Below are 6,884 nucleotides of genomic sequence, written 5' to 3'. Positions count from 1 at the left end.
TTTGGTCAATGATTTATCATCAGTCTTATTTATTTATCAAGCCCTTATGCGTGTATATGCAGAATGTTAAATACGGGAGCGTGGGTAATAGGCCGTAGAAAGCCTTTGCGTCTGAAGGCTTATTCTGCTGCGTTTCTCTTGAGAGTCTTCAGCGCACGTCAGCTCAAGAACAATCCACTGATTTTGTTCAAATTTTAACCGGCCCCCGATGTCCAAATGTTATGTCCAAACGTCTAGTGACGCTGCCAGAGTCTGCGGTGAAGCGCACAGCGATCGAACGCTGAGTAATTGTCCTTCACCTGATTCTTCCTTTTACTGACTGATTCTGATTGCGATAATAGTGTCTATTTACAGCGTCCGTATGACTTGTGCGCTATATTGTTCAGATCTCATTCACACTCGCTCGTCAGCGATGAATGTCACTGGTTTAGCGTGTCATTCTACCCTAGCAACTGTTACCAGCAACATACCAACAATCTGGTGTCTTTACATGAAACAGGTGTTAACTAATCAGAAACCATGCCAACTAACTAGTGGAGGGAAATTTAGAACAAATGACACCAGGTCAAACTAAACTAGGAACACGGAACTTAACCGAAACTGAACAGACGCTGGAGGGACTCCTCAAGGACTTCAACAACCCTGAATGTCAGCGGAGACCATGACATCTAGATGAGCCCCACAGACAGATCCCCAGCGAAGACCTCGACACCTGGCCAGACGAGTCCTCTGCACAATCTGCCTTTGCTGCAGCCTGAATCAGCCTGCTGATTTCGTCTGGCCAAAGGTGAACGATGGACTTCGACACGCTCCCGTCGACACACTATTTGCCTGTTTAATACCGTAAAGCTGCTTTGACACAATTTACATTGTAAAAAGCACTGTATAAATAACGTTGACGGGAAAATCGGTTGACAGGAAATCAAGCGACAGGATGGGTGGAGACGACAGTAGGAGGAGCAGGTTGATGACTGACCAAGGCGGAGCCACTGGGTGGAGCAGACCGAGCATGAGTCGATGAACCGACGAGAAGTTGGGAGAGGGAGGCCGAACAAAACTGAACAGACATGTGACAACAGCCAGTATCCTAGTAATATGCACGCTAATAAGCAACTACTTAATAGTGAGAATTGGTCCTTAAAGTAATATCAGCATGTCCTTCAGCTGCAGAAATGCATGAATCAATGGGAACGTGCTGTTCCATGAAGATCAGCCTCTCTCTGGAATAAACAGCCTCGCACTCATTTCACTGGCTTCTTCCTGATGGAGCATCGCTAAAGATGCAAGAGAGACTCATCCATAGTGACAGATTCTCAAGGGCACAGAGAGAGTGAGAGAGAGAGAGAGAGAGCGCTGATGGAACAGCTTGTTCAGCTCTCATTAAACTGCAGTATCTGCTCATTCTGTGTGTTTGCACTGAGTAATAATTGTCTGCTGAAGGGCAGAGTGTAAAATCTGAATTGATACAGGCTGAAAAGAAGCTGGAAACAACATTTCAGAACCAATAAGCCATTAATCGAGACTTCAGAAAGCTCTTTGTATAAAGAACAACTCGTTTTATTTCGTGTGGACTAAAGCAGGAGGCTTTTCTCCGACAATAATCACACTGCTGAGAATCGGAGAATATGCACTTTATTTTGTTCAGTCCTTTTTCCATTTCATTTCTTCATATTTACGGTGCCATCTCTATGCAGGTCTACATTGTTTACTGGAACTTTGAGGAAAGCAGAAGGAAAGATGAGGCGCTCCATCTGAAGCCATTTCAAACATTTTCTCAATGTAGTAATTATTATGAACGTGGTTTTTATGAGCTCATATGCACTGAGAGACTTCATCGCATGTTATCAGGTCCTATATATAGGAAATAAATGAATGGAAAATTCATTCGTCTCACCGCAGGACCATTTCAGACGAGAGAGCTGCCGACAGATACGGCATGTGAAGTACTATCAGAGGCATCTGAACCTGGAATCTTAAAGCTACAGTCATCATGTACTCACCCTCATGTCACTCCAAACCCCCGAGGACTGACTTTCTTCTGAGAAACCTAGAGAATTAAAAGAATTTTGCTAACCAGAGCCATTTTGGTGATCAAAGACTGTACAGACAAAAACTCTCATTTCTCAGAATTGTTCTTTTTTTGGGTAGCTTATTCCTTTAAGGGCCTGTCGAACTAAGCCTGCAGCATATCAATGCTGAGCCAACACTTCAGACGGCACAACAGCTTCACAACGACCAGCAGAGTTGATGAAGTTAACTATCCATTACAATTACAGGTGTCAGGATGTGTGCCATCAGTCGTGTTACTCAATTAAGGAGCTAATTAGCCAAAGCGCTGCAGCGGCGAATGCTGTTAGAATGGCTCTGTTACTGAGTGCAAAGGCTGTTCTAATGGCATGCAGTGAGAGGAGCGGGCTGGACGAGCAGGTTTTACCGTAGCTGTGCAAACTATTGTCTATGTAGGTCAGCACAAACACACCTGTGCCGGCAGGTGCGTCAGGCAAAGTTGTCATAAACCTGTGGACGGAGCTCGTCGTTTGCGAACGGATCGGCCCGACTTAGACATCCTAACGAAGGCGTTGCGGGCGATTGTTGGGATTCAGAATCCATGAGAGACAGTTAATCCACACTGCGTTTGCAGCCATTACCCAGAGTCGCCTGCATTACCTTTCACATCGAGACACGCCAAAACACGAGTCACGCTGAACCGGAAACAGGCTTCACTTGCCACTCTACGTTTCTGTTCCCATCTGTCATACGGCGCACTGAGACCAGTAACGATAGAGCGGCTCACAAACACTGATTTAAACGCATCTGATGCAGAAACACAATCCACACTGTCTTCACTACCCTGCTGAAAAAAAAACAATAGACACCATCACAAAATTTGTAGTGCTTTTACTGGGTACAATGGGACGTGTATAAGTTTTAATGGAAACTGTATTGAACCCTACTGGTTGGTCTCTACTGGTAATTGGTCACCTTCTAATTGGTGGCTTGTTAAAACCAATAAATCCTAACGGAAAATGTCCCAAAACACGTACAGAAAACCATTTTTTAATGGCTAGAAGTGTAGTGGAAACCATTAGAATTTTCTGTGATGTTTTTATTGTTTTTTTTCAGCAGGGTAGAAGAACAATTCATCATCGTTCACCTCGGCCTTAAGTGTTTTTGTCTCTATTCAGCAGGTGATTTTAGTTCATTAACCAGCAGGAATCACACAAAGCACTGACCACCAGCAGCTGATTTCCACCTACAACTATGTGACCTGCTCAACCCACATTTCCATATGAAAGAGTCGCGCTGGGATCCTGGAAAACCAGCAGTAGAGGCGATGGGATCACGAGCGGCACGCGTAACGTATAACGTGAATCAACATTAAAGGCACAGTTTGACAAAAATCATCATTCTGTCATTCCAAACCTGACTTACTTTCATTTCTTCCTCCAGTGAAAAAGTGGTCTGGTCTGAATCAGGAAAGAAATCTGCACAGATCAAGCACCGTTAACAAACCAAAACAGCTTTAAACAAATACGTGGCTGGATTTTGATGTGAGACGCAACTGGGGATGGACTTCTTCTCTGGAGGAAGCGTTATTATGGATTATGGACACGTATTTTAGTTAAAAACGTCTTAATGATGGATTTGTTTCAGCTTTTGTCTTCTCAAGATGTGAACTGATGGACTGGAGTGGTGTGGATTGCTTGTGGAGTATTGTGATGTTTTTATCAGCTGTTTGGACTCTCAATCTGACGGCACCCATTTCTAGCAGAGGATCCTTTGGTGACACAGTGATGGAACCAATTTCTCTCACAGCTCAACGAGGACAAGCGTGAAATGGCGTGTGAGAGGCGTTGCGTTTATGCGTATGATGCTTTCGCTCTCCTCTGAGCATGTAGAGGGAGTTCAGCGATCCTCCCCGCGCTGCATGAATCTTTTAGTTAATAGGGTCTGGGTTTTTTTCATTTTCCACTGTGTATATCAATGTTTAATCAGGAACCAGAAGAGGGCTGCACTAATTCAGTTAATATGACGGGCATCCTAAAATGTGTGTAATAGAAAACTGGAGCAAGACATTTGATTATACATGTAAAGAGAAGATTCATCGTGGGAAAACGATTTGCATGTGTCTGAAAAGCTTTAAACTAATGTAATCATATGCAAAGTCATTCTTTCTACACCTCTCCTCTGCGGTGGTTATTTTTCAGCCGTCAGTATTAGCGAGCACGCCGGTGCATGTGTATTACGATCTGTCTCTGTATTTTTAATTAATTAATAATGTTTCTATATCCGGCGGTGTCTTGTTGGGTTTTGAATCAGCAGGGAAATAGGAAGCAGACGAGTGTGATCTTGTAACGGAGCGAGGGAGACGGGAAGCAGGCGGATCCATACGCAAAGCTTTATTGAACAAAGGCATAGTCAGAACAGCAGGCAGGGTCGGACATCGGCAAACAGGTATATTCGAATAAGACACAAGAGTAATCCGTAAGGCAGGCGAGGGTCGATCAGCAGCGAAACTAACTAGAAACACGACTGAACTAGACTAAGGATGAACAAGGTGGCTCCGTACGGCAGCTAACACAAAGAGAGTGCTAAACGCAATGCAATACTCAGCAACTAGGAAGAGGAAGTACAAGGCTTATATAGTGTGCTTAATTGGTTACAGCTGTGTGTGTCATCAGCGCAATGAATGATGGGAAATGTAGTCCGGGGTGTGGTGCAACAGTCTGTGTAATGTGAAATGGCAAGGCGACCTCTGGTGGCGAGCGGACTCGCAGACGGAGCTGAAGACCTCCATGGTGGAGCAGACAGAGCAGGAGCCCACCAGGACAAAGTAGATGGAGCAGAGCCCCATGGCAGAGACTCTGTGGGGACTGGCTGATCTCCTCATACCTGCATCCTCTAAAACCTAGATGCTTATGTATTGATGTTTAACTGTGTGAGGTCAGAAAGTTGCTGTAAGCTCAGAACAAGACATTTATATTATAGATTTAATAAAAGCTCTTTTTGTAATGGAGCGGAGGTTTGCGTTCTGAACGTTACTGTTCTGTAGTAGAAGATGTCAGAAGGTAAATCTGAGCCCTGTAAGTACCTGTAGTTTAATATTTCAGTAATTCAGGCCAGTGGTCAGAGCTGTAAGTGGATCGGTGGGAGACTCATTAACTCTATTGAGGCAGAGCTGAGTTTGATGTATTTATAGGCTGCATTTATGTCATTTTGTGAACTGAACTCTTACATTTGGTGTCGTGATAATACTGACTACAGACAGCAGGACTGATTTAATTATGTGATTTTTTTGTATTGCAGCCAAAGAAAAGAAGAAAACACAGAAACAGATTCCTTTTTAATCTTCACACTTGTCTGATGATGAACTCGCTCACCCTCGTGTGTGACACAATCATGGCTATTAATATATTTAGTAATGAAGCTGATGATCTTGGTGCAGGTGATGTTGTTCAGCTGAACACACACACTCTCTCTCTCTGTCTCTCACACACACGCACGCTCGCCTTTGTGGTTTAACATAGACGTGATGGCTTTTCTACTGTACAAAATGTATTTTCTATCCCTTTTGTATGTTTTTAGCCATTGGGTTTACAGGGACACAGGAAGTGTAATCCTCACAAACCATGTTCACGTCGTAGTACCCGCGTCATTAGACAGATTTGTGTCCTCGTAAACCATATACACCAAACACACACACGTGCGTGACGGTGTGAGGAACAGATGCTCATCTTTGTGTCTCACTGAGGTCAGTGTGAGTTTCATGTGCTTCATGTGCACACTCGTGTGCATCTGTGTTTGTACTGTGATCTATGAGTCTATCCCAGCATGCACTAGTCTGGCCTCTCGCTTGCTCTCTGTTAGTGAATTTATCTCGACAGCAGTCAATTAATCGGAGGTGTGGAGTTATGTAAGGTTTATATAACGCCTTACATAAACACCAGAGTTGTATTGATATTTGCTTTACATGATGAGCTGACACTGAACTCTGGAAACAGTCTTTACTTTTTGATCATCAAATGAGAAGATGACTGAGCGCTGTCGCATTCACACGCTGCTGAGCGTTTAGTGACACGCTGCAATAAACTCCTTAGTATCTGAATTCCTTTAAAATGACCAACAAAAACATGAGGAATAACAAACAGATGAGGATCATCTCAGCGATCCGTGCGACGGTGAATAATGAACTCGAATTATGTTAATGGCTGTTTTATGTTTATAGCTGAACGAAATGTGACAATCTGATGTGAACACATTACAAAGAGATTGTAGAATCATCGCCTAGATTTCAGTAACCGCTCCAGACATCAGAACTGGACATTTTCTGACACGTCTTGAGAAATCAGAGAGAGTTTTCCTGCCAAGTATGTTTACACACACACACACACACACACACACAGGGAACTTGTCTTGCTGGCAGTAGATTCCAGTGCTGAAAGACTTACAGACATAAAGACAGATTTAGCAATTAAAACAATTCAACATTTAAGGATATATTGGTGTCGGAAAGAAAAAGGCTAAACGAGGAAAAGAAAAGAATCAAGCAATCCAGTATGAGAATGAAGCGGCGTGTTTCCCTCTTTCAGTTATTGTGGTTTGTTATCAGAAAGCTCCAGCCGTCAGAGCTGTTTGGAAGGTGAGTGTTTTGTTCTGCTGGTTCAGACCAGCAATGCTTTTGATAGAATCGTGTATATTTCAATGCAGAATGCTGGACATGTGACACACAAACGCATCTAGAGCCCATTAATAACGGTTCATGTATTAATAACAGTCCTGTCCATTTAATAATTAAACAAAAAACAAAAGACGTTCAGCGTCAGTGCTGTAACACTTGAAAATAAGATGACAGTGTGGAGTTCATGTAATTAATCAGTAAATTA

The sequence above is a fragment of the Labeo rohita genome, chromosome 1 (genome assembly GCF_022985175.1).
Source record: "Labeo rohita strain BAU-BD-2019 chromosome 1, IGBB_LRoh.1.0, whole genome shotgun sequence".
NCBI lineage: Eukaryota > Metazoa > Chordata > Actinopteri > Cypriniformes > Cyprinidae > Labeo > Labeo rohita.
This window is presented reverse-complemented; position numbering follows the sequence as displayed.